The sequence below is a fragment of the Pseudophryne corroboree genome, chromosome 6, assembly GCF_028390025.1.
Source record: "Pseudophryne corroboree isolate aPseCor3 chromosome 6, aPseCor3.hap2, whole genome shotgun sequence".
NCBI classification, from domain to species: Eukaryota; Metazoa; Chordata; class Amphibia; order Anura; family Myobatrachidae; genus Pseudophryne; species Pseudophryne corroboree.
Window position 1 is genome coordinate 468,046,967 of NC_086449.1, and position 26,823 is coordinate 468,073,789.

Consider the following 26,823-nt stretch of genomic DNA (forward strand, 5'->3'; position numbering starts at 1 on the left):
TCTCGTTCATTTATGAACGAGATCGTTCATATCTTTCAAAAAATCGGCCGGTGTGTAGGGCCTATTAGTAAATTTACCCACTGGACTCCTTCCTTACTGTCCCTTCCCCTATTGTCTCACACTGCCTTTACCTCTCTATTTCTACCTTATCCTAGTTCGCCCTCCTCCTAGCTGGCTCCCTGTCATACCTTTGACTGCTCCCTTGCTCACCGCCCTTCCCCTCTTGCTTCTCTTATCATGACCTATCCTCACACTCATATTTACCGTTACTCCACTGAACTACACCAGTGCATCAACCCTGTCAGCCTCATTCTCCATTGTCACTTCCTCATTTCTCATGTGCTGTCTGGAATGCCAGATCGCTTTGTAAAAACTGGCATTCAACCACGACCACTTTAATTCTCACAACTTCCTCACCATCACTGAAATTAGCTCTCCCAGTCTTTTAACACCTCCTCACTGCTCTCTAATTCTGGACTTTCCTCTCTTCCATACCCTTGTAGTGATCAGGGTGACCTTCTTTCCTCTTGCGGCACATTCTGCATCCTGAACTCCCCCTCTTGTTCTTTGAAGTCCACTCTATAACTATTTTCAATCCTCCTCACCTTTGTGACGTGGTCATTTACTCACCCCAAAGGGATTTCCTCTATATTCCTAGATAACGTTGCCTCCTGGCTTTCCCATTTCCTTCCCTCTTATCCTGGGTGACTTCATATTGCACTGGAAAATCCCATGGATGCTAGTGTTTCCAAGCTCTTGAGATCTTATAATGTATTGGCCGCGATATCTGTGCTTCTCCCCTGGGGAGGAGAAATCTCCCTGTCACAGCTGAGGGCTGGTGCTGACCAGGGGAAGCCTCAGTTGTAGGGGCTGAGGTGTACGTGAACATTTAGCACAGATGCCCGAAGGCGTGACCAAGACAACTTTGTAAAAGTTTAAAATGTTTTATTGAACACAGTTCACTTTGCACATTGACAGTCCACGGAAGACAGTGGTACTCAGTATTATGGAGTTGTAGCACAACAGGAGAAAACACAGTTCCTTAAGTATAGTTATAGTAGGATGATGTTGGGAGTAGTGAAACTCAGTAAAGTCTTGGAAGACCTGGAAATGGAATAGTCCAGAGAACCAACAGCCATCCGCTGTATAGATGGTATGAGTAGAAACTGACCAGCAGATGACACACTGGAAGCTGGAGATGCTGGTGGAATGCTGAATGAGGTGTGTACTTGTGAACTGCCAGGGATGCCGGGTGGAACCGGCCCAGGTGGTGAGGGTGCTACAGAACTCACGGATGAAGTGAGGTTTAGCTGATAGGAGCACCAATGGTGAACTGTGAGATGATGTTAGAACACCAATGTAGTAGGAGATCAACTGAGGAAACACAGATGGTGACTGGAGATCAATGGCGGAACACCGATGGTGACTGGAGATCAATGGCGGAACACCGATGGTGACTGGAGATCAATGGCGGAACACCAATGGTGACTGGCAGGGCAGAGCACCGCTGGAAGCTGGTGTCGGGTAACTGCCGGTCACAGGATGCAATGCTGGGACACTGCAGAGTCAGGCTGCACCGCAAGATGGTAGCAGGTGCGGGTCTCTAGTGGAGCTGGAATACCTAGAACAGGCATTCCCAACCACGGTCCTCAAGGCACACCAACAGTGCAGGTTGTAGTGATATCCAGGCTTCAGCACAGATGGTTAAATCAAAATAACTGAGGTACTAATTAAGTCACCTGTGCTGCAGCCTGGATATCACTAAAACCTGCACTGTTAGTGTGCCTTGAGGACCGTGGTTGGGAATGCCTTACCTAGAACAATAGCAAAACCACAGGCAGGAGAAACTTGTATCATTGGGTTTGACAACCAAAGCACTGACACCTAAGCAGCCTTAATGCAGGATATTTATACTAGCTGGGAAGCAGGTATTGGCTGGGCAATTAAGCAGAGTCCAGAGTGCAGCTGCTGGATAATTAGGCAGAGACCAGAGTGCAGCTGATAGGCTGAAAAGTAACGTGATGTAAACAAACATGGCAGCGCCCATGTTTGAATTTGGAGGGAAAGACTGTTTGTAACTTGCATGTGAGTTTTAACCATGAAGCTGCCAGAATCACAATGAAGAGACTTGAGGCAATGGGATGCAGCACAGATGGAATCCAGGCTTGGAACGCTGGGACAGTCTCAGGAGGCATTTGGAAGGTAAATACAGATGAGAAATTACCCGGATCGTGACACTCCCTGTTCTTTCCCATGTGAAGGAACAGGGGAAATATCTGTTTCATCTTTGAAAATATTGCATTTTCATGAACCGCCATGCCCGTCCAATAATTTTGAATTGGTCACCAGCACACACTCTTCAATTATCTAAAGGGGGGTACACACGGAGAGATCCGTGCTTAAAATCTAAGCAATCTTGCTAGATTGCTTAGATTTTAAGCACGGATCTGCCGTGTGTATGCCCTCCAGCGCTAGGGCCGCGCATCGCTATCGCCGATGCTAGATTGAGCTGCATGCAGGCTCAATTTAGCGGGTCGCTCACTTCACCGTTGTGTGAAGTGAGCGGCCCCCCGTCGGCTTTCCCCCTCGCTCAGCACATCGCGCTGTGCTGAGCGGGGTGAGAGATGTGTGCTGAGCGGTCTGTGTTAAGATTGCTCAGCACACATCTCTCCCGTGAGTACCCCCCTTAAGATTGATAGTGAAACTGTAAGTGCTCATTTATGGTAGCAGACTATGAAATAGAGAACCATTGATGGTTTCACACACTGATGGTCATCCCTGCTCTTTCACGCACTCACTGGTCCGTGGGCAAGTACCTGTGGACGGGGCTTTGCGGGTGCATAATGGCATACCTCCCAACATTTCCCTTTCCAGGAGGGACAGAATGCTCTGCCACTGGACTTCCCTCTTAATCTATGATTGCCATCACCTGTGCTGAAACACCTTCATTATCCACTAACCTGCTCAACACAGGTGCCAGCAATCGTAAATTAAGAGAAAAATCCAGAAGTAGAGCATTGTGTCCCTCCTGGAGAGGGTCATGTTGGGAGGTATGTAATGGGGTGGAGCTGGGATCCATGTCCCAGGACCAACTAGGAGAGGGAAGGGGTAAAACCATCTGTGCCATCGATGGTTCTCCACTATCTATAGCAGGTATTCCCAATCACGGTCCTCAAGGCACACCAACAGTGCAGGTTTTAGTGGTATCCAGGCTGCAGCACAGATGGTTCAATCAAAATAACTGAGCTACAAATTAAGTAACCTGTAACCTGGATATCACTAAAACCTGCTCTGTTAGTGTGCCTTGAGGACTGTGGTTGGGAATACCTGATCTATAGCAAAACTAGCTAATGTTGCCGATTGATGTCCAACCCTGGGTAGAAGCTGATTGGTTTGTATTTTAGCTCTCTCCATGCAGTAATAATAAAAATATTTAAATGCATTTTGCTCATTTTAAAGACAGCACTCCCGTTCTGCCTGCCATGTACAACAGCTGCAATGCCCCAGTCACTGTGTAACCCTTCTGCACATTGTCACAGTGCACATTAGGCATAAAATGGCGGAGAGAGGAGTAGCCCCGACAGCAGGAGGAGAGTGATACATTGCTGTGTGTAATCCGCAGGAGGAAACAGCACCGAAGGTGGGGGCCTGGGGCACTGTCTCTGTGCTGTAGGAATAATAAAGCTGGTAGAACCGGTCGCGGTGTTCCTGCGCGGCTGTCGCAATGGGTGCTGGGTCTTGTAGTTTCCGCCCTAGTTAGCGGTCGGTTGCCTGGCAGATGGTGTTAGTCGGAGGCATCAGGAGGTGAGTAGCCAGCTATGTACCCGTCCCCGCACCAATTAGACGTTACCAGCCCGGCTGCCTTGCAACTTGTACAGACGTGCGGCGGTGTCTAATGGCCGGAACCCTCTCTGAGCCGTCCCGCAGCTGTAGCGATCTCATCATACACGTATATGTCTGTGGTGGCAGCCAGCAGCTCCCCGTGATGCCCGCAGCCTATGCGGCTGCCCTGTTTCCTCCCGGGCGCTCAGTGACCCGTCCAGCGCCGAGCACACTACGCGCTGTGTGTTGCTGTCACTTATGCCGCACCAGGGGACGCAGCATCCCCGCGTGTAACTTATGGGCGATGTCCCGGGACCCCAGGAGTGGATGATGCCGCTGCCTGCCTGGGGCTCAGGGCTGCTCCGTTGTCCTGTGTGAGCGGAAGCCCTGGTAACCAGGGTGGACGCCTCTGCTGCCACAGGGGAGAGAGCTGGGGCACAGAGCAGTGACACGGAGGAAGCCAGGCTGGTGTAATGGGTGCTATGCTGGGGGGCTGCTTGGGGTCCTACAAGTGTACTTGGCTATAAAGGATAAATGCATCATATCTTCCAGTTGGTAATAAGAATGGTTGCTGCTGTTACATCATACTTCATGTCATCACTTTTACAGGAAAACTAGTTTCATATTTTGTTCACTAGAAAACATATAATATATGAAGCCTTTGCTCTATAGTTCTAAATGTTATATTTATACTTTTAGCCACCACCTGTGAGGGGTGGTGACATTTGTATAAAACTGTGGTCTTACACTTCTAGAAGAATGTGGGATAGTCCCTAAAGTTCATTTCTACTACATTATGCTGGCTGTCGGGATCCTTGAGCCGGGATCTTGACCGCCGGCATGCCGACAGGGTGAGCCCAAAAGAGCCCCTTGCGGGCTCCCTGCGCTTGCCACGCTGCGGGCACGGTGGTGTGCTATGTGCGCCACGCTATTTATTTTACCTCCAGGGGTGTCGTGGACACCCCAAGAGGGAGAATAGTTGTTGGTATGCTGGCTGTCGGGATTCCGGCGCCAGGGTGCTGAGTGCCGGGATCCCAACAGCCGGCATATCAAATGCCTCCCCATTTGGCATGTCACAGACTCTACAACTTGGCCGCACCAAGCATCCTGCTAGAGGATTTTTGTTAAAAAAAATATATGCTTCTTCTGTTACTGACGTACAAGGATCTCCTGACTAATGACGCTGTCATGTCTCTCAGACCCTCACTCTATCAGACTCTCCCCGACCATGCAAAGCTTTGAATAAGCACTGAAAACCCCCGTGTTCATCAAAGCGTATCCTTCCACCACATAACCATGTCTCGAGTTTGCTCTCCCCATCCCCTGCCTATACCTTGGCCATCTCTGCCCTGCTTACATCCTGCCCTCAGGCCCCCTCCCTTGCTTGTGCCTCCTGTGACCTGTCTGTCCTCCCTCTTCCCCTAGACCAGTGATGGCTAACCTTGACACTCCAGCTGTTGTTGAACTACATATCCCAGCATGCCCTGCTACAGTTTTGTTATTTGGCCATGCTAAAACTGATGCAGGGCATGCTGGGATGTGTAGTTCAACAACAGCTGGAGTGTCAAGGTTAGCCATCAAGGCCCTAGACCAGGCATGTCCAAACTGCGGCCCTCCAGCTGTTGAGAAACTACACATCCCAGCATGCCCTGACACAGCTTTTGCATTTTCTGACAGCAAAACTGTGTCAGGGCATACTGGGATATGTAGTTTCACAACAGCTGGAGGGCCGCAGTTTGGACATGCCTGCCCTAGACCAATGGTTCCCAACCTCGGTCCTCAAGTACCCCCAACAGTTCATGTTTTCCAGGTCACCTAGCAGTTGAACAGGTGTATTCATTACTCACTGACACATTTTAAAAGACCCACAGGTGGAGCTAATTATTTCACTTGCAATACTGTGTGGAGACCTGGAAAATGTGAACTGTTGGGAGTACTTGAGGATTGAGTTTAGGAACCACTGCCCTAGACTGTAAGGTCAATGGAGCAGGGCCCTCTTCCCTCCTGTTTTCACAGCCCTCTTCTCTCGCACTTCTGCTACAGCCCTCACCTATCCAGTGGCAATCCAACCTGTATCTCCTCTCACTCATAGCTCTTCATTTCTCCCAATGGCTGCAGTTCCCTAGTAATGTGGCAATTCTCCTTCACTTACCTGACATCCCAGCTGTATTGTGTATTGAAATTGTAACTTGTGCTCCGTTTAGTTTTGGTTACTGTAATGTGATGTTGTGTTTTCCCTGTATTGTTTCAATGTGTGCTGTATGTACGTCGCCACAAACCAACAATAATGTAGTGCTGTGTGTGTGACTTAGGGGGAGATTTATCAAAACACTTCCTTTGTGTCCATCTCTCTCTCTCAATTTGCTATTACCCCTTTCACACTGCACAAATGACCCGGCATATTGCCAGGGTCGACACAGCTAGCTGTGTGTTGTGAAAGGGTACATGGCGAATTCCCGGGTCGACTGACCCAGTAATTCAACCCGGGAATAAAGCAGTGTTATTCCCAAGTTGAATGTAAACTGGTTGCCGGGTCGATGCAACCCGTCCCCCGTTCACTACACAGGGAGAGGTGGTGCGGAGATGAGCTCATCTCCAGCCCCGCCCCCAATGATGCCGCAGTCTCTGCCCCTGTTTAGCAATCCGACCCAGCAAAATGCTAGGTCGGGAACGCAGCGAGTAGGGTCAAATGCCGGGGTCCCACCCTGTAAATACCCTTTTCCAATTACTGGGTGGGACTCGGCATTTGCGATGTGAAAGGGGTATAAATCTCCCCCTATGTCTCTAATCTTAGGAAAAAGGCAGTTTCGATAAGAGCAGTGGCGCCATGCTTTGTGTCCCACATTGGTATGCCTAATCTGTGCCGTTATACCACTTTGCTACCAAAAAAACTAATTTAGTGTGCCTGGTACACTGTGACTTTGTATGCAGCAACAATGCGAATAATGCATAAAATTCATGTAACAGTACAAATTGCTACTCGTGGCCAAGCATCTAGCACCAAATATCACAAAAACACTAGGTGCATGAGGACGGGTGTGGTTCATCAAATCGACAGTGTTTAGGTCGACAATGTTTAGGTCGACCATTATAGGTCGACAGTCACTAGGTCGACATGGATGGAAGGTCGACAGGGTTTCTAGGTCGACATGTGCTAGGTCGACAGGTCTAAAGGTCGACATGAGGATTTTTTTTTTGGTGTCGTTTTCTTCGTAGAGTGACCGGGATCCCAAATTAGTGCACCGCGTCCCCTCGCATGGCTCTCTTCGCTCGCCATGCTTCGGGCATGGTGCCTTCGCTTCGCTCTGCACACTTTACCGTTCCAATCGTAGTCCACGTGGATCGTTAAGTATGAATAAATTCAAAAAAAGAAAAAAATTTGAAAAACTCATGTCGACCTTTAGACCTGTCGACCTAGAAACCCTGTCGGCCTTCCATCCATGTCGACCTAGTGACTGTCGACCTATAGTGGTCGACCTTAATATTGTCGACCTAGACACTGTCGATCTTCAGACCGGATCCCCATGAGGACACCTCTGTAGCTTGAATGGTACAACTGCATTTGTATGAAACTATGATTCTTTAACTTTTGTCCCACATTCCTTACCAACATGAAACAGGCCTTGCTATTGTACGTCAATTAATTCAATAAGGTGTGTCCTTCGTAAAGCAAATAGTCAAATGTCAGATATGGTTAACCAGTTTATTGAATTGAAACCATAAGCCTGTTTTAGAAATATTTAGAATGAAAACGTGGACTCACAATACGCTATGTTATACAACACGTTTACATACTTTAAAAAAAATTATATATTTTGTTTGTTGTTTGTATGTATGTTCCTGTTTCTCATACCGTTCACTTACAGCTGTTTACCGCACCCTTTTTTCTTTCATCGTTACATGACTGTTTAATGCAAATGAGCCCTAGCTTTTTCAGTAGGATTTGTTCATGTTATGAGTGTGTGTGTGTGTGTGTGTGTGTGTGTGTGTGTGTGTGTGCGTATTTTTGTTTATTTGTTCTATGCATTTGACTACAATCTATTAAATTACATGTATTGGAATTTATACACAATAAATACTCACCATGTTAAAGAGTGTTATGGCTATACAATAAATACTTACCCTCCGTCTCTGTTTGTAAAATACAGATCAAATGGTGTAAATTTGAGGGTTAAATTTATTATACAGATATATATACCACATTATTACCTATACTTACCTGTAACAGGCATCACATCCTCTAATACTTACCCATAGGAGTCCTCTATTCTGTTAATCATTGTACTCTATCCTCAGTATTGTTGTCAGACAAAAATTTGAATATAGCAGATAGGTAGTGTGCCCTGATTTTAAAATCACCGTTCTTGAACACTTTTTTTCACTATATGTATTGTATGTACTGTCTTTAATTCGTGAATAGATTATTTTAAGAATGTAATAAGTTATATTTTAATTATTCTTATGTGCGCCAACAGAGACATTCTTTCCTCTTCGGTTTTCTGCATTTAACTACAAACAATGTTTCTGATTTATTGTGTAAATATAGGTAACTATAGGATATTTAGTAGTGGACAAGCTTAGACATTTCTAGTAAAATAGACATTTTTCATTTCTAGCCAATAGTCATTTCAATTTTTGTATGCATAGGGCTGCGGACAAATTTCCGTAAGAACGGGCTGTGTGTGTGGACGGGAGGGTTTGTCAAGTAGCAGTCCTGTTGATGGTGTGCCAACTTGCCCCCCCTCACATCTGATCGAATAGATCCTATAGTGTTTGTCTGAAAATATTTAACCCTAAATGGATTGGCAGAACCTATTTACAAATACTTCCAACCCATAGATGCAACACCTGACCTTTATGACTTGAGGTTAGCTGACCTCTATGGTATTTGTAGCAGCACTGAGATTAAAACATGGCACAATGGGGGTCATTCCGACCTGATCGCTCGCTGCAGTTTGTCACAGCGCAGCGATCTGGTCGGAACTGGCATGGCAGTCGTCTGTACCCAGCGATCGCCTCTGAGACAGAGGCGGGGGCTGTACGGCGGTGTTAATCCACCGTTTAGTAGGCGCGGCCCTGCCAACGCAGGCGTGGCCGGACCGTTGGGGGGGGGGGCGTGGCAGCTGCGTGACGTCTCACACAGCCGCTGCAGCGACGAGTAGCTCCCGGCCAGCCGCAGGAGCTGCGCTGGCCGGGGGTTACTCCACAGATACAAAGGCATCGCCTCTGTGCGATGCTTTTGTATTTGTACGGGAGGGTGGGGGGCGGCACTGACATGCGGGGCGGGATAGCCCTGTGCTGGGCGTCCCCCCGCATGTCTGAGTTTACGATCGTAGCTGTGCTAAATTTAGCACAGCTACGATCAACTCGGAATGACCCCCAATGTTTTTAGCAAGTGAATATAAATATGTAAAAACCCAAAGCTGCCATTGCCCAGCCTGAGTGAGATAGTAAGCTGTATTTCTCTAACGTCCTAGTGGATGCTGGGGACTCCGTCAGGACCATGGGGAATAGCGGCTCCGCAGGAGACAGGGCACAAAAGCAAGCTTTTAGGATCACATGGTGTGTACTGGCTCCTCCCCCTATGACCCTCCTCCAAGCCTCAGTTAGGTTTTTGTGCCCGGCCGAGAAGGGTGCAATCTAGGTGGCTCTCTTAAAGAGTTACTTAGAAAAAGTTTTTAGGTTCTTTATTTTCAGTGAGTCCTGCTGGCAACAGGCTCACTGCATCGAGGGACTTAGGGGAGAGATTTTCAACTCACCTGCGTGCAGGATGGATTGGATTCTTAGGCTACTGGACATAGCTCCAGAGGGAGTCGGAACACAGGGCTCGCCCTGGGGTTCGTCCCGGAGCCGCGCCGCCGACCCCCCTTGCAGACGCTGAAGATGAAGAGGTCCGGAACCAGGCGGCAGAAGACTCTCAGTCTTCATCAGGTAGCGCACAGCACTGCAGCTGTGCGCCATTGTTGTCAGCACACTTCACACAGCGGTCACGGAGGGTGCAGGGCGCTGGGGGGGGCGCCCTGGGCAGCAATGTATAATACCTGTATGGCGAAAAATACATCACATATAGCCCTTGAGGCTATATGGATGTATTTAACCCCTGCCAGATATCTAAAACTCCGGAGAAGAAGCCCGCCGAAAAGGGGGCGGGGCCTATTCTCCTCAGCACACAGCGCCATTTTCCCTCACAGAAAGGCTGGTGGGAAGGCTCCCATGCTCTCCCCTGCACTGCACTACAGAAACAGGGTTAAAACAGAGAGGGGGGGGCACTGATTTGGCGATATGTATATATATTAAAATGCTATAAGGGAGGAACACTTATATAAAGGTTGTCCCTGGATAATTATAGCGTTTTGGTGTGTGCTGGCAAACTCTCCCTCTGTCTCCCCAAAGGGCTAGTGGGTCCTGTCCTCTATCAGAGCATTCCCTATGTGTGTGCTGTATGTCGGTACGTGTGTGTCGACATGTATGAGGAAAATATTGGTGAGGAGGCGGAGCAAATTGCCTGTAATGGTGATGTCACTCTCTAGGGAGTCGACACCGGAATGGATGGCTTATTTATGGAAATTACGTGACAATGTCAACACGCTGCAAGCCGGTTGACGACATGAGAGTGCCGGCGAACAAATTAGTATCTGTCCAGGCGTCTCAAACACCGTCAGGGGCTGTAAAATGCCCATTTACCTCAGTCGGTCGACACAGACCCAGACACGGACACTGATTTCAGTGTCGACGGTGAAGAAACAAACGTATTTTCTTTTAGGGCCACACGTTAAGGGCAATGAAGGAGGTGTTACATATTTCTGATACTCCAAGTACCACAAAAAAGGGTATTATGTGTGAGGTGAAAAAACTACCTGTAGTTTTTCCTGAATCAGATAAATTAAATGAAGTGTGTGATGATGCGTGGGTTTCCCCCGATAGAAAATTATTGGCGGTATACCCTTTCCCGCCAGAAGTTAAGGCGCGGTGGGAAACACCCCTCAGGGTGGATAAGGCACTCACACGCTTATCAGAACAAGTGGCGGTACCATCTACGGATAGGGCCGTACTTAAGGAGCCAGCTGATAGGAGGCTGAAAAATATCCTAAAAAGTATACACACACATGCTGGTGTTATACTGCGACCAGCGATCGCCTCAGCCTGGATGTGCAGAGCTGAGGTGGCTTGGTCGGATTCCCTGACTAAAAATATTGATACCTTTGACAGGGACAGTATTTTATTGACTATAGAGCATTTAAAGGATGCATTTCTATATATGCGAGATGCGCAGAGGGATATTTGCACTCTGGCATCAAGAGTAAATGCGATGTCCATATCTGCAAGAAGATGTTTATGGACACGACAGTGGTCAGGTGATGCAGATTCCAAACGGCACAAAGATGTATTGCCGTATAAAGGGGAGGAGTTATTTGGGGTCGGTCCATGGGACCTGGTGGCCAGGGCAACTGCTGGAAAATCCACCGTTTTTTACCCTAAGTCACATCTCTGCAGAAAAAGACACCGTCTTTTCAGCCTCAGTCCTTTCGTCCCTATAAGAGTCATATCTGCCCAGGGATAGAGGAAAGGGAAGAAGACTGCAGCAGGCAGCCCATTCCCAGGAACAGAAGCCCTCCACCGCTTCTACCAAGTTCTCAGCATGACGCTGGGACCGTACAGGACCCCTGGATCCTGCAAGTAGTATCCAAGGGGTACAGATTGGAATGTCGAGAGGTTTCCCCCCTCGCAGGTTCCTGTAGTCTGCTGTACCAATGTCTCCCTCCGACAGGGAGGCAGTATTGAAAACAATTCACAAGCTGTATTCCCAGCAGGTGATAATAAATTTACCCCTCCGACAACAAGGAAAGGGGTATTACTCCACACTATATGGTGGTACTGAAGGCTAGGTGAGACCTATTCTAAATCTGAAAAATTTGAACACTTACAAGGGTTCAAATCCAGATGGAGTCACTCAGAGCAGTGATAGCAAAGAACAAGGGGACTATATGGTGTCCCGGGACATCAGGGATGCTTACCTCCATGTCCCAAAATTTGCCTTTTCTCACCAAGGGTACCTCAGGTTCGTGGTACAGAACTGTCACTATCAGTTTCAAGACGATGCCGTTGGATTGTCCAAGGCACCCCGGGTCCTTACCAAGGTAATGACCGAAAGGAGGATTCGTCTTCAAAGAAAATGGACGACCTGATAAGAACAAGGTCCAGAGAACAGTTGGAGGTCGGAGTAGCACTATCTCAAGTAGTTCTACGACCGCACGGGTGGATTCTAAATATTCCAAAACCGCAGTTGTTCCGACGACACGTCTGCTGGTCCTAGGGATGATTCTGGACACAGTCCAGAAAAAGGTGTTTCTCCCAGAGGAGAAAGCCAGGGAGTTATCCGAGCTAATCGGGATCCTCCTAAAACCAGGAAAAGTGTCAGTGCATCATTGCACAAGAGTCCTGGTAAAAATGGTGGCTTATTACGAAGCGCTTCCATTCGGCAGATTTCACGCAAGAACTCTTCAGTGGGATCTGCTGGACAAATGGTCCGGATCGCGTCTTCAGATGCATCAGCGGATAACCCTATATCCAAGGACAAGGGTGTCTCTCCTGTGGTGATTACAGAGTGCTCATCTTCTAGAGGGCCGCAGATTCGGCATTCAGGATTGGATGCTCGTGACCACGGAGGCCAGCCTGAGAGGCTGGGGAGCAGTCACACAAGGAGTGTGATCAAGTCTGGAGAATTCTCTCCACATAAATATACTGGAGCTAAGAGCAAATTTATAATGCTCTAAGCTTAGCAAGACCTCTGCTTCAAGGTCAGCCGGTATTGATCCAGTGGGATAACATCACGGCAGTCGCCCACGTAAACAGAAAAGGCGGCACAAGAAGCAGGAGGGCAGTGGCAAAACTGCAAGGATTTTTCACTAGGCGGAAAATCATGTGATAGCACTGTCAGCAGTGTTCATTCCGGGAGTGGACGACTGGGAAGCAGACTTCCTCAGCAGGCACGACCTCCACCCGGGAGAGTGGGAACTTCATCGGGAAGTTTTCCGCATGATTGTGAACCGTTGGGAAAGACCAAAGGTGGACATGATGGCGTCCCGCCTGAACAAAAAAATGGGACAGGTATTGCGCCAGGTCACGAGACCTTCAGGCGATAGCTGTGGACGTCCTGGTAACACCGTGGGTGTAACAGTCGGTGTATGTGTTCCCTTCTCTGCTTCTCATAACCAAGGTATTGAGAATTATAAGACATAGAGGAGTAAGAACTATACTCGTGACTCCGGATTGGCCAAGAGGGACTTGGTAACCGGAACTTCAAGAGATGCTCACAGAGGACTAATGGCCTCGGGAGCTAAGAAGGGATTTGCTTTCAGCAAGTACCATGTCTGTTCCAAGAGGAACCGTGGCATCGGCCTTTAAGAAAGGACCTGCTCCAGCAGGGACCTTGTCTGTTCCAAGACTTACCGCGACTGCGTTTGACGGCATGGCGGTTTGAACGCCGGATCCTAAGGGAAAAGGCATTCCGGAAGAGGTCATACCTACCCTGGTCAAAGCCAGGAAGGAGGTGACCGCACAACGTTATCACCACATGTGGTAAAAATATGTTGCGTGGGTGAGGCCAGGAAGGCCCCACGAAAAAATTTCAACTAGGTCGATTTCTGCACTTCCTGCAAACAGGAGTGTCTATGAGCCTCAAATTGGGGTCCATTAAGGTTCAAGTTTCGGCCCTATAGATTTTCTTCCAGAAAGAATTGGCTTCAGTTCCTGAAGTCCAGACGTTTGTCAAGGGAGTATTGCATATACAGCCCTTGTGTGCCTCCAGTGGCACCGTGGGATCTCAACGTAGTGTTGGGATTCCTCAAATCATATTGGTTTGAACCACTCAAATCTGTGGATTTGAAATATCTCACATGGAAAGTGACCATGCTGTAGGCCCTGGCCTTGGCCAGGCGATTGTAAAAATTGGCGGCTTTGTCTTACAAAAGCCCATATTTGATTTTCCATTTGGACAGGGCAGAACTGCGGACTCGTCCCCAGTTTCTTCCTAAGGTGGTGTCAGCGTTTCACCCGAAACAACCTATTGTGGTGCCTGCGGCTACTAGTGACTTGGAGGACTCCAAGTTGCTAGACGTTGTCAGGGCCCTGAAAATATATATATATATATATATATATATATATATATATATATATATATATATATATATATATATATATTAATATATATAAATCCAGGACGGCTGGAGTCAGAAAGTCTGACTTGCTGTTTATATTGTAGGCACCCAAAAAGCTGGGTGCTCCTGCTTCTAAGCAGACTATTGCTCGTTGGATTTGTAGTACAATTCAGCTTGCACATTCTGTGGCAGGCCTGCCACAGCCAAAATCTGTAAATGCCCATTCCACAAGGAAGGTGGGCTCATCTTGGGCGGCTGCCCGAGGGGTCTCGGCTTTACAACTTTGCCGAGCAGCTACTTGGTCAGGGGCAAACACGTTTGCTAAATTCTACAAATTTGATACCCTGGCTGAGGAGGACCTGGAGTTCTCTCATTCGGTGCTGCAGAGTCATCCGCACTCTCCCGCCCGTTTGGGAGCTTTGGTATAATCCCCATGGTCCTGACGGAGTCCCCAGCATCCACTAGGACGTTAGAGAAAATAAGATTTTACTTACCGATAAATCTATTTCTCATAGTCCGTAGTGGATGCTGGGCGCCCATCCCAAGTGCGGATTGTCTGCATTACTTGTACATAGTTATTGTTACAAAAAAATCGGGTTATTATTGTTGTGAGCCATCTTTTTTAGAGGCTACTTCATTGTTATCATACTGTTAACTGGGTTCAAATCACAAGTTGTACGGTGTGATTGGTGTGGCTGGTATGAGTCTTACCCGGGATTCAAGATCCTTCCTTATTGTGTACGCTCGTCCGGGCACAGTACCTAACTGAGGCTTGGAGGAGGGTCATAGGGGGAGGAGCCAGTACACACCATGTGATCCTAAAAGCTTGCTTTTGTGCCCTGTCTCCTGCGGAGCCGCTATTCCCCATGGTCCTGACGGAGTCCCCAGCATCCACTACGGACTATGAGAAATAGATTTATCGGTAAGTAAAATCTTATTATCTGTAAAAGGCTATATTTTTTTTATTCATTTTTTTTGTACAGTAAATGTGCACGGAATAGTGTATTTAATATATTATAAGCTAGGGTAAATATAACAGACAGGGGGCCTTTGCACCTAACCTTTAGAGGTCATTTCTGTTGATGTCAATACAGGTTGTCTCCCATATACAAAATTCTGAAATGCAGAACATTCAGAATGTTTTGAGCGCTACTGAGATTCTACAACCTTTGCTTTCTGATGGTTCAATGTACACAAACTTAGTTTATACAAGATATGTTCATTAAATAATCTTCAGGCTATGGGGTCGATTCAATTCGGCAATTTATGAATAGTGCCGGGAATTAGCTCCCGACGCTATTCAATTCAGCTGCTAGTTACCCGCAATTGTCGGGAATTCTACTCTCATCCGCGGGGGGTGAGAGAAGAAAACCGACAAAAGTGCTGCCGCGTGGCCGGCGCGAGGCTGATTCTGTCGGGAATCGGCATCGCCGCGGGTAGTTAAGTCGGAGAATGCCCGTTCTCCCGACAAAACTACCTGTTAAGTCGGCGAGAACGGCCCATCGCCGACTTAACTGGAGCTGAATTGAATAGCGTCTGGAGCTAATTCCCGGCGCGAATTGAATCGACCCCATGTGTATATGAAACATACATTTCTTTTATGTACACAAACTTTGTGTCATGCACAAAATTATTACAAATGTTGAATAAAATTATGTTTAGGGGGTGTGGTATGGAAGGTAGATAGTAACTAGGTTGACAGTATCTAGGTCGACCACTACTGGTCGACAGGGTCTTTAGGTCGACAGGTCAAAAGGTCGACATGAGGTTTTTTTTTGTCGTTTTCTTTGTAGAGTGACCGTGAACCCCAATTAGTACGTCGTGTCACCTTGCATGGCTTGCTTCACTCGCCATGCTTCGGGCAAGGTGCCTCGCTTCGCTCGGCACAGGTTACCGTTCCAATCGTAGTCCGCGTGGACTAGTGGACCACGTGGAAGTATGTTCAAAAAAATGGAAAAAAAATTGTGAAAAGCTCATGTCGACCTTTTGACCTGTGTACCTAGTTACGGTCGACCAATAGTGGTCTACCTAGTTACGGTCGACCTATAGATCGGATCCCATCTCATTATGGTACAAATATTCCAAAATACTGAAAAATCCGATATCCAAAATACTTTTGGTCCCAAGCATTTTTGATATGGGAGCCTGTAACTGCATATATTCTGTGGCTGCTCTAAAGGCCCTTTGGCTTTTTACTGGTTCCTAAATTCTGCATTATTCTTCACATTTGCAGAGTGCACAACTGTATACAGTAAATATATATATTTTTTCCCACCTCTATAGCAAATCGTGTGAGAAGTTCCGATTTCCAGTTCACTTTTTTTTGAGGATCATAAGGTAAGCCACTATCCGTATATTTCCCTTTGTAATCCTGATATTTTATGTATGTGTGTGTGTGTGTGTGTGTGTGTGTGTGTGTGTGTATACATACATACATACATACATACATACATACATACATACGCAAATTAGGGGGCGTGGCCACGCCTTCGTCATTTTAGGGGGCGGTGCGGCCCACAGACGCTACTATAGAGAGCGTCTGTGGCCGGCGACGTCACTGTTGGGGGCGTGCCCAGCACCTCCGTCGGTGCTGGGCTTCCCCCAGCCCTCTCCCAATGCGTGAATGGATGCCGCGCGCATGCGCACGGCATCTATACACGCCGGGAGGGCAGGGAGCGGGCGGCTGTTCTAGCAGGGCGCCGCAAAAGGGGCAGGGCGGGTTTTGCCTTTTAAAAAACGGGCAGGGCGCGGCGCCCTGCTAAAACAGCCTAGAGTGAACACTACATACATACATACATACATACATACATACTAAGGGGAGTGCTGGGCTCTCTGTATAATATAGTAAATATTTTGCGCTCCTTCTGTATATTACCCTTTTAAGCTTCCTTATCATTTATAGCTTCCTTCTTCCTGATGCAGGTACATTCAGTAGCACTTTGTATGCTTTTTTTTGTAATCTTTTTTTAAAGTTCATTTGTACTTGTTATACTGCAGGTGCTACTGTGATATCCTTAGACGTTGATGTGTTATGTAATATTTACCCTGGAAATACTGATTCATAATAAATTCTATTGCGCTGTATAAATGCCATTGTGTTATATAGAAGAAGCTACGATTCAGTTGTATTCATATAATGCATGCAGTGTTACCAATGGCTTCATTCTGCTGCCTTAGAAACCTCTGTGGGGTACATGTTTGCAAAGCCTATGAAACCGATCGTCAAGTAACAGCTATATGTAAGCAATGAATGCAATTGCTCAGTGGTCTCTAGTACTTTTATGTTCAATCAATGTAATAGGACTTTAGGAACATAATAGTCTTTGGGTATTTTTTGGTTCTCTCAGTTTCATGCGGTAGAAAAACGAATGTAATGTTGTACCATTTATTGTAGTCAGGACTGCTAATATGTGGGCCTTTGTACAGGGTGCAGGATGGAAATGATTTAGCGAACTAAAGTGTAGATTCTTCTAGTTTCAGAATATATTATGTGCCTTCTGTATACGTGTGAGCAGGCTATCCTAGTATTAAGCACCTTTGTGTTAGCTATGATACACATGGGTTTAGTATGGATGACCGATGGATGGGATGCCAGCTGTCAATATCCCGACAGTGGCATCCTGCCTGACAGAATGCCGGCAGTGGGGCGATCGCTAAGAGTCCCCTTGCGGGCTCACTGTGCTCGCCAAAGGATCTATTCCCACTCTGAGTGTCATGGACACCCACAAGTGGAAATAGTCCTGTTGCGCCAGGATTCTGACTAGTGGCATAGTCGGCTGTTGGGATTCCGGTGTCTGTATCCTGAGCCGACAGCTGGTAAATTAAACGCATCCCGATACAAACATGTACCTTGTGGGATATGGTCGTTAGGTCGACACAGCTTAGGTTGACAGTCATTAGGTCGACCACTGAAGGTAACCGTGGTCATTAGGTCAACATGCACTAGGTTGACAGGTTAAAAGGTCAACATGAGTGTTTCACTCCCTCCCCCCCCCCCCCCCCCCCCCCCATACTTGACAATCCACATGGACTACGACTGGAGCGGTAACCTGTGCCGAGCGCAGCGAGGCACCTTGCCCGAAGCCGCTCGCCATGCGAGGGGACACTGTGCACTAATTGGGGTTCACAGTCACCTTTACGAAGAAAACAACACCAAAAAAAAAAGTCCAAAAACTCATGTCGACCTTGAGTGGTTGACCTAATGACTGTTGACCTAAGTTGAGTCTACCCATACCCTACCCTGCATAGGCGTAATTCGTCTTTCCATAACCTAGCTTAATATTTATTACTAATGCAAGATCCTGACTTTGTACCAGGTTACTAGTACAGTTTAAATATGTTTGTGGTGCAAAAGAATTATCGTAGTTATACAGTTGTGTATCGTGTAAATGAGTTGCTGTGGTGTGAAGCTTTTATGTATCAGTGTCACACGCACATCAGCATTCCTGTAGTGCACAATAGTTCTTGCTTGTTAATTATACAGAGACTGGGCCTAATTCAGACCTGATTGCAGCAGCAAATTTGTTAGCAGTTGGGCAAAACCATGTGCACTGCAGGTGTGGCAGATATAACATGTGCAGAGAGAGTTAGATTTGGGTGGGTTATATTGTTTCTGTGCAGGGTAAATACTGGCTGCTTTATTTTTACACCACAATTTAGAGTTCAGTTTGAATACACCCCACCCATATTTAACTCTCTCTGCAAAGGTTATATCTGCCCCCCCCTGCTGTGCACATGGTTATGCCCATTAGCTAACAAATTTGCTGCTGCGATCAGATCTGAATTAGGCCCACTGTTCTAAGCACAACTTCAACCGCTTACTCAAATATCTTGTTGCCTGGGTCACGGTGGTGAATACATTTGCTCTACAGTTGTAGAGTGAGAGGTGTGAAAACAGCGTTTATGACTTTAACTTACAGACCTTTTTTATGTTGAAAAAATTCTGATATTTCAAGATTGATTATCACTATGTTTCCATGACACTCTGGTCCAGCTCAGTGGAAAATTGGTCTAAGGAAGAAAAGTAAAGGAACTCAAACATTGTGGTACAGGTATAGCTAATAGTCAGGATTTGTAGGTGTTGCAACTCAAAGCTTCCCCACCCCTACCAGGATGTGCTCTCTCTCCACATTGAGAAACAAGCAGGCATGTATACTATAAAAACTCCGTGGAATTGAATGTAGGACTTGTACCTCTTTATGATAATCATCATCTGCTGGGACAAGGTTAATGCGCCCTACACACTTGCCGATGTGTGCGGGTGATATGAATGATCGCGTTCAGTAATGAACGAGAAATCGTGCATATCGCTCAGTGTGTATGCACCAACGATGAATGATGCACGGCCCCACGGTCGTTCTTCGTTGGTTCTCCGTTGCTTTGCAATGCAAGTAAATTTGGACGATGATCGATCATCATTCAGATCGATCATCAAACTTAAATGCATTGGCAAGTGTATAGAGCCCTTAAGTTAAATATGCCCTACGAGTTTTTATGCACGAGGACTTTTTCACTTGGTCTAAATAAGACTACTGAAATAAATACATAAACTGTCTTCACCTTGGAAATATCTTTGTGGTACTGTTTTGTATGTGCATGTAATAAATATAGATTTCTCTGACGTCCTAGTGGATGCTGGGAACTCCGTAAGGACCATGGCAATAGCGGGCTCCGAAGGAGGCTGGGCACTCTAGAAAGATTTATGACTACCTGGTGTGCACTGGCTCCTCCCACTATGACCCTCCTCCAAGCCTCAGTTAGATCTTGTGCCCGGCCGAGGTTGGATGCACACTAGGGGCTCTCCTGAGCCCTTAGAAAGAAAGTATAGAATTAGGTTTTTTATTTTCAGTGAGACCTGCTGGCAACAGGCTCACTGCAGCGAGGGACTAAGGGGAGAAGAAGCGAACTCGCCTGCTTGCAGCCGGATTGGGCTTCTTAGGCTACTGGACACCATTAGCTCCAGAGGGATCGACCGCAGGCCCAGTCCTTGGTGTTCGGTCCCGGAGCCGCGCCGCCGTCCCCCTTACAGAGCCAGAAGCAAGAAGAGGTCCGGAAAATCGGCGGCAGAAGACATCAGTCTTCACCAAGGTAGCGCACAGCACTGCAGCTGTGCGCCATTGCTCCTCATGCACACTTCACACTCCGGTCACTGAGGGTGCAGGGCGCTTGGGGGGGGGGGGGGCGCCCTGAGCAGCAATAAAAACACCTTGGCTGGCAAAAATACCACAATATATAGCCCCAGAGGCTATATATGTGGTAAATACCCCTGCCAGAATCCAGAAAAAAGCGGGAGAATAGGCCGCGGAAAAGGGGCGGAGCTATCTCCCTCAGACACACTGGCGCCATTTCTCTTCACAGTGCAACTGGAAGAAAGCTCCCCAGGCTCTCCCCTGTAGTTTTCAGGCTCAAAGGGTTAAAAAGAGAGGGGGGCACTAAATTTAGGCGCAATATTGTATATACAAGCAGCTATGGGGGAAAATTCACTCAGTTATAGTGTTAATCCCCACATTATATAGCGCTCTGGTGTGTGCTGGCATACTCTCTCTCTGTCTCCCCAAAGGGCTTTGTGGGTCCTGTCCTCAGTCAGAGCATTCCCTGTGTGTGTGTGGTGTGTCGGTACAGCTGTGTCGACATGTTTGAGGAGGAGGCTTATATAGTGACGGAGCAGATGCCGATAAATGTGATGTCGCCCCCTGTGGGGCCGACACCAGAGTGGATGGTTAGGTAAAAGGTATTAACCGACCGTGTCAACTCCTTACATAAAAGGGTGGATGACGTAACAGCTGTGGGACAGCCGGCTTCTCAGCCCGTGCCTGCCCAGGCGTCTCAAAGGCCATCAGGGGCTCAAAAACGCCCGCTCATTCAGATGGCAGACACAGATGTCGACACGGAGTCTGACTCCAGTGTCGACAAGGTTGAGACATATACACAATCCACTAGGAACATCCGTGACTTGATCCCGGCAATAAAAAATGTGTTACACATTTCTGACATTAACCTCTAAAAATGGGTTTTTATGTTTGGGGAGAAAAAGCAGGCAGTGTTTTGTTCCCCCATCAGATGAATGAATGAAGTGTGTGAAAAGCGTGGGTAATTTCTAAAAAGTTACTGATGGCGTACCTTTTCCCGCCAGAGGATAAGTTACGCGGGGAGATATCCCATAGGGTGGATAAGGCGCTCACACGGTTGTCAAAATAGGTTTGGCACTGCCGTTTTAGGAACGGCCACTTTGAAGGTACCTGTTGATAAAAAGCAGGAGGCTATCCTGAAGTCTGTATTTACACACTCAGGTACTAGACTGAAACCTGCAGAGCGTGCTGCTGCAGCGTGGTCGGTGACCCTGTCAAACATACTAGTTTGCTAACATGAGAACATATTAAAGACGTCGTCTTATATATGAGGGATGCACAGAGGGATATTTTGCCGGCTGGCATCCAAAATGAATGTAATGTCCATTCTGTCAGGAGGGTATTAGAGACCTGTCACTGGACGGGTGATGCTGACCTTAAAAGGCGCATAGAGATTCTGCCTTATAAGGGTGAGGAATTATTTGGGGGTGGTCTCTGGGACCTCGTATCCGCAGCAACAGCTGAGAAGAAATATTTTTACCTCAATTTTCCTCACAGACTAAGAAAGCACTGTATTATCAGGTACAGTCCTTTCGGCTTCAGAAAAGCAAGCGGGTCAAAGGCGCTTCCTTTCTGTACAGAGACGAGGGAAGAGGGAAAAAGCTGCACCAGTCAGCCTATTCCCAGAATCATAATTCTTCTCTCGCTTCCTCTGAGTCCACAGCATGACGCGGGGGCTCCACAGGTGTAGCCAGGCACGGTGGGGGGCCGTCTCAAAAATTTCAGCGATCAGTGGGCTCGCTCACAGGTGGATCCCTGTTTCATTCAAGTAGTATTTCAGGGGTACAAGCTGGAATTCGATCTGTCTTCCCCCCGCTGTTTCCTCAAATATGCCTTGCCGACAACTCCCTCAGGCAGGGAGGCTGTGCTAGAGGCAATTAATAAGCTGTATTCCCAGCAGGTAATACTTAAGGTGCCCCTACTCCAACAAGGACGGGGTTACTATTCCACACGGTTTGGGGTACCGAAACCGCATGGTTCGGTGTGACCCTTTTTTATATTTAAAATCCTTGAACACATACATAAAAAATTTCAAGTTCAAGATGGAATCGCTCAGGGCGGTTATTGCAAGCCTGGACGAGGGGGATTACATGGTATCCCGGGACATCAAGGATGCTTACCTGCATGTCCCTATTTACTATCCTCGCCAGGAGTACCTCAGATTGTGGTACAGGATTACCATTACCAAGTCTAGACTCTGCCGTTTGGACTGTACATGGCACCGAGGGTGTTACCATGGTAATGGCCGGAATGATGATACTCCTTCGAAAAGGGGAGTTTTTTTAATTATCCCGTACTTGGACAATCTCCTTTATAAGGGCGAGGTCCAAGGAGCAGTTGCTAGTCGGGGTAGCACTATTTTGGAAAGTGCTACAACAGCACGGTTGGATTCTAAACAGTCCAGAGTCACAGCTGGTTCCTACGACACGTCTACTGTTCCTGGGGATGGTTCTGGACACAGACCAGAAATAAGTGTTTCTCCAGGAGGAGAAAGCCAAGGAGCTGTCATCTCTAGTCAGAGACCTCCTGAAGCCAAAACAGTTATCGGTGCATCATTGCACGCGGGTCCTGGGAAAAATGATAGCTTCCTACGAAGCAATCCCATTCGGCAGGTTCCATGCAAGAACTTTTCAGGGGGACCTGTTAGACAAGTGGTCCGGGTCGCATCTTCAGATGCATTAGGCTGATAACCCTGTCTCCAAGGACCAGGGTATCTCTACTGTAGTGGCTGCAGAGTGCCCATCTTCAAGAGGGCCGCAGGTTCGACATACAGGACTAGGTCCTAGTGACCATGGATGCCAGCCTTTGAGGCTGGGGGGCAGTCACACAGGGAAGAACCTTCCAGGGACTTTGGTCAAGTCAGGTGACTTCCCTACATAAATATTCTGGAACAGAGGGCCATTTACAATGCCCTGAGTCAGGCAAGGCCTCTGCTTCAAAACCAGCCGGTCCTGATCCAATCAGGCAACATCACGGCAGTCGCCCATGTAAACCAACAGGGCGGCACAAGAAGCAGGATGGCGATGGCAGAAGCTAAAAGGATTCTCCGATGGGCGGAAAATCATGTGTTAGCACTGTCAGCAGTGTTCATTCCCGGAGTGGACAACTGGGAAGCAGATCTTCTCAGCAGACACGACTTCCACCCGAGAGTGTGGGGACTTCATCCAGAAGTCTTCCAAAGGATTGTACACCATTGGGAAAGGCCACAGGTGGACATGAAGGCGTCCCGCCTCAACAAAAAGCTATAAAAGATATTGCGCCAGGTCAAGGGACCTTCAGGCGATAGCTGTGGACGCTCTGGTAACACCGTGGGTGTACCAGTCGGTTTATGTGTTCCCCCCTTTGCCTCTCATACCAAAGGTACTGAGAATAATAAGAAGGCGAGGAGTAAGAACGATACTCGTGGTTCCGGATTGGCCAAGAAGAGCCTGGTACCCAGAACTTCAAGAAACTATATATCAGAGGACCCATGGCCTCTGCCGCTCAGACAGGACCTGCTGCAGCAGGGGCCCTGTCTGTTCCAAGACTTACCGCGGCTACGTTTTGATGGCATGGCGGTTGAACGCCGGATCCTAAAGGAAAAGGGCATTCCGGAGGAAGTCATTCCTACGCTGATTCAAGCCAGGAAAGATGGTACTGCAAAACATTATCACCGCATATGGCGGAAATATGTTGCTTGGTGTGAGGCCAAAAAAGGCCCCAACAGAGGAATTTCAACTAGGTCGATTTCTGCATTTCCTACAAGCAGGAGTGTCTATGGGCCTAAAATTAGGCTCCATTAAGATACAGATCTCGGCTCTGTCGATTTTCTTCCAGAAAAAATTAGCTTCAGTACCTGAAGTTCAGACATTGTAAAAGGAGTGCTGCATATTCAGCCCCCAGTTGTGCCTCCAGTGGCACCTTGGGATCTCAACGTGGTGTTGAGTTTCTTAAAATCACATTGGTTTGAACCACTAAAAACCGTGGATCTAAAATATCTCACGTTGAAAGTGGTCATGTTATTGGCCTTGGTTTCGGCCAGGCGTGTATCAGAATTGGCGGCTTTGTCATATAAAAGTCCTTATCTGATTTTCCATATGGATAGGGCAGAATTGAGGACTCGTCCCCAGTTTCTCCTTAAGGTGGTATCAGTTTTTCACTTGAACCAACCTATTGTGGTGCCTGCGGCTGCTAGGGACTTGGAGGATTCCAAGTTACTGGACGTAGTCAGGGCCTTGAAAAATTATGTTTCCAGGACGGCTAGAGTCAGGAAAATTGACTCGCGATTTATCCTGTATGCACCCAACAGGCTGGGTGCTCCTGCTTCTAAGCAGACTATCGCTCGCTGGATCTGTGACACGATTCAGCAGGCGCATTCTGCGGCTGGACTGCCGCATCCTAAATCAGTGAAAGCCCTTTCCACAGGGAAGGTGGGCTCATCTTGGGCGGCTGCCCGAGGGGTCTCGGCTTTACAACTTTGCCGAGCTGTTACTTGGTCAGGGGCAAACACGTTTGCAAAATTCTACAAATTTGATACCCTGGCTGAGGAGGACCTTGAGTTCTCTCATTCGGTGCTGCAGAGTCATCCGCACTCTCCCGCCCGTTTGGGAGCTTTGGTATAATCCCCATGGTCCTTACGGAGTCCCCAGCATCCACTAGGACGTCAGAGAAAATAAGATTTTACTCACCGGTAAATCTATTTCTCGTAGTCCGTAGTGGATGCTGGGCGCCCATCCCAAGTGCGGATTGTCTGCAATACTTGTACATAGTTATTGCTAACTAAAGGGTTATTGTTGAGCCATCTGTTGAGAGGCTCAGTTGTTTTCATACTGTCAAACTGGATATAGTATCACGAGTTGTACGGTGTGATTGGTGTGGCTGGTATGAGTCTTACCCGGGATTCAAAATCCTTCCTTATTATGTCAGCTCGTCCGGGCACAGTGTCCTAACTGAGGCTTGGAGGAGGGTCATAGTGGGAGGAGCCAGTGCACACCAGGTAGTCATAAATCTTTCTAGAGTGCCCAGCCTCCTTCGGAGCCCGCTATTCCCATGGTCCTTACGGAGTTCCCAGCATCCACTACGGACTACGAGAAATAGATTTACCGGTGAGTAAAATCTTATTTTATATTGCATAATGAGGCTTGTAAAACTATAGCCATAAAGCAGAATGAGTTGTAGTTTAGGAAAAATAGAGTGGCTAAATATAAAGAAAGTATTCAGGTTGTAATCCATCACTTGAGCTGGGTTCACACTGGATGATACATCAGCCGTTCGATCGAACAGCGTGTATATCGCGAGCCAGTTGGCGGGTGTGTACCCTCGATATCTCTGAACGATGTTGATGAGACATATCGCTTTGGCTGTGCAGCACAGCCAATGGCACATATCCTCAGATATATTGGCACATCTGGCTGTGTGTACGGGCGGTACACTTGTTGTGGGGGGCTGATGTCACAGCTGGGCAAATGCGCGCCCAGCTGATTTTCCTGAACATCATGTTAAGCGGCCGATTGGTAAGTGAAGTGTGCATACTTACCTTGATCGGCCTCTCCGTCGGCGCAACGGGTTCACCGATGTGTTGTCCAGGTGTCTACGCAGCCTCAATCCAGCAAAGTACAGGCATTTTTGTCTCTTGCTTGAAGCATGCTTATTTAAAGTAGACTGTACAATGATACTAATGTTGTGGGGAGTTGTTAAGCGTTCCTTTAACAGTAGACTTTACTGTATGAACCTTTGATTTGTATTCTGTCTAATCCTAAATTGCTAGTAGATTATTATGTTCTATAATATTTCTTATAGGCCTTTGTAATTATTTGTAAGCAAACTAGTAAAGTGTTCATTCACTTCTTTGGCCTTTATGGTGTATGTATTTTGCAGGGAAAGCATACAGAACATACAGTTAGAGGGCCTGCAGTAGATGGAATGCTAATGTGCACATATTCCATTGTACCGTTCCTCTCTTCCATCCACAAGAGCAGCTACCATGCATTTACACTAACGACATGGTAGTTGTATGGCATCCACTTTGCATATTCACGACTAGTAACACTGGGGACACGACCACAACACACACACAGTAATTACCTTGTTTGCTTATGAACAGTTGTCACCCAGTAATGCCATTATACCATCGTAGAGAAACTGCTGAAATGCTTACGACTCTTAATCACTTGTAAGGTCACAAAGATGCATATGCAGGCTGCCATATTCAAACTCCCAATCAGGCCCAGAATGTTTGTGTCCAAATTTTTGGAGTGAGCCAAATTAGTGAATTTCATTTTATGGGGCGATTCAGTTGTTTTCTTAGGCCTGCAGCTCCCATCTCTAAAGTGGCAGGAGATATTCGGTTGTTTGTGCCACTGTGTGTGAGTTACTTGGCACTTATGACTTACTGCTCATGGTGTGCCTAAATGCACTGGGTTTAGATGCATGAAGCTTAAAGCCATGCAAACTACTGAGTGCGCTGCATTTGGGCAACCAGATGTCCAATACTTTTGCTCTCAGACGTTCCAGCAGTTCAGGAGTGCGTACTGCTCCACAGATGAGATGTCTGGCCAATTGGAGGAGAGATGGGGAGGCGCACTCAGACTAATGGCAGGTATACAATAGACGATAGACTAAACGATGTGCCCAATTCCGGAGTGACTCAGTCTATTGTGTACATGCTATGTTGATGACTATGCTAAATGCAGCATGGCCCCCACCGTCTCTGCCTGTCTCGCAAGTCTTTATGCACT

General features: G+C 47.3%; 1 protein-coding gene across 7 annotated transcripts in view; it reads left to right on the forward strand.

Annotated features, from left to right (window-relative positions):
• Window positions 1–2,096: 2,096 nt before the first annotated feature.
• Window positions 2,097–26,823, forward strand: part of FAM3C (FAM3 metabolism regulating signaling molecule C) — a 167,290-nt gene continuing 142,563 nt past the window's right edge. Inside the window, exons 1-2 of one of the 7 annotated variants that reach the window (XM_063927202.1) lie at window positions 2,097–2,202; window positions 16,263–16,316. The gene's annotated coding sequence lies outside the window, so the exon portion shown is untranslated. The other 6 variants (XM_063927201.1, XM_063927200.1, XM_063927199.1 and 3 more) reach the window with 6 other exon arrangements.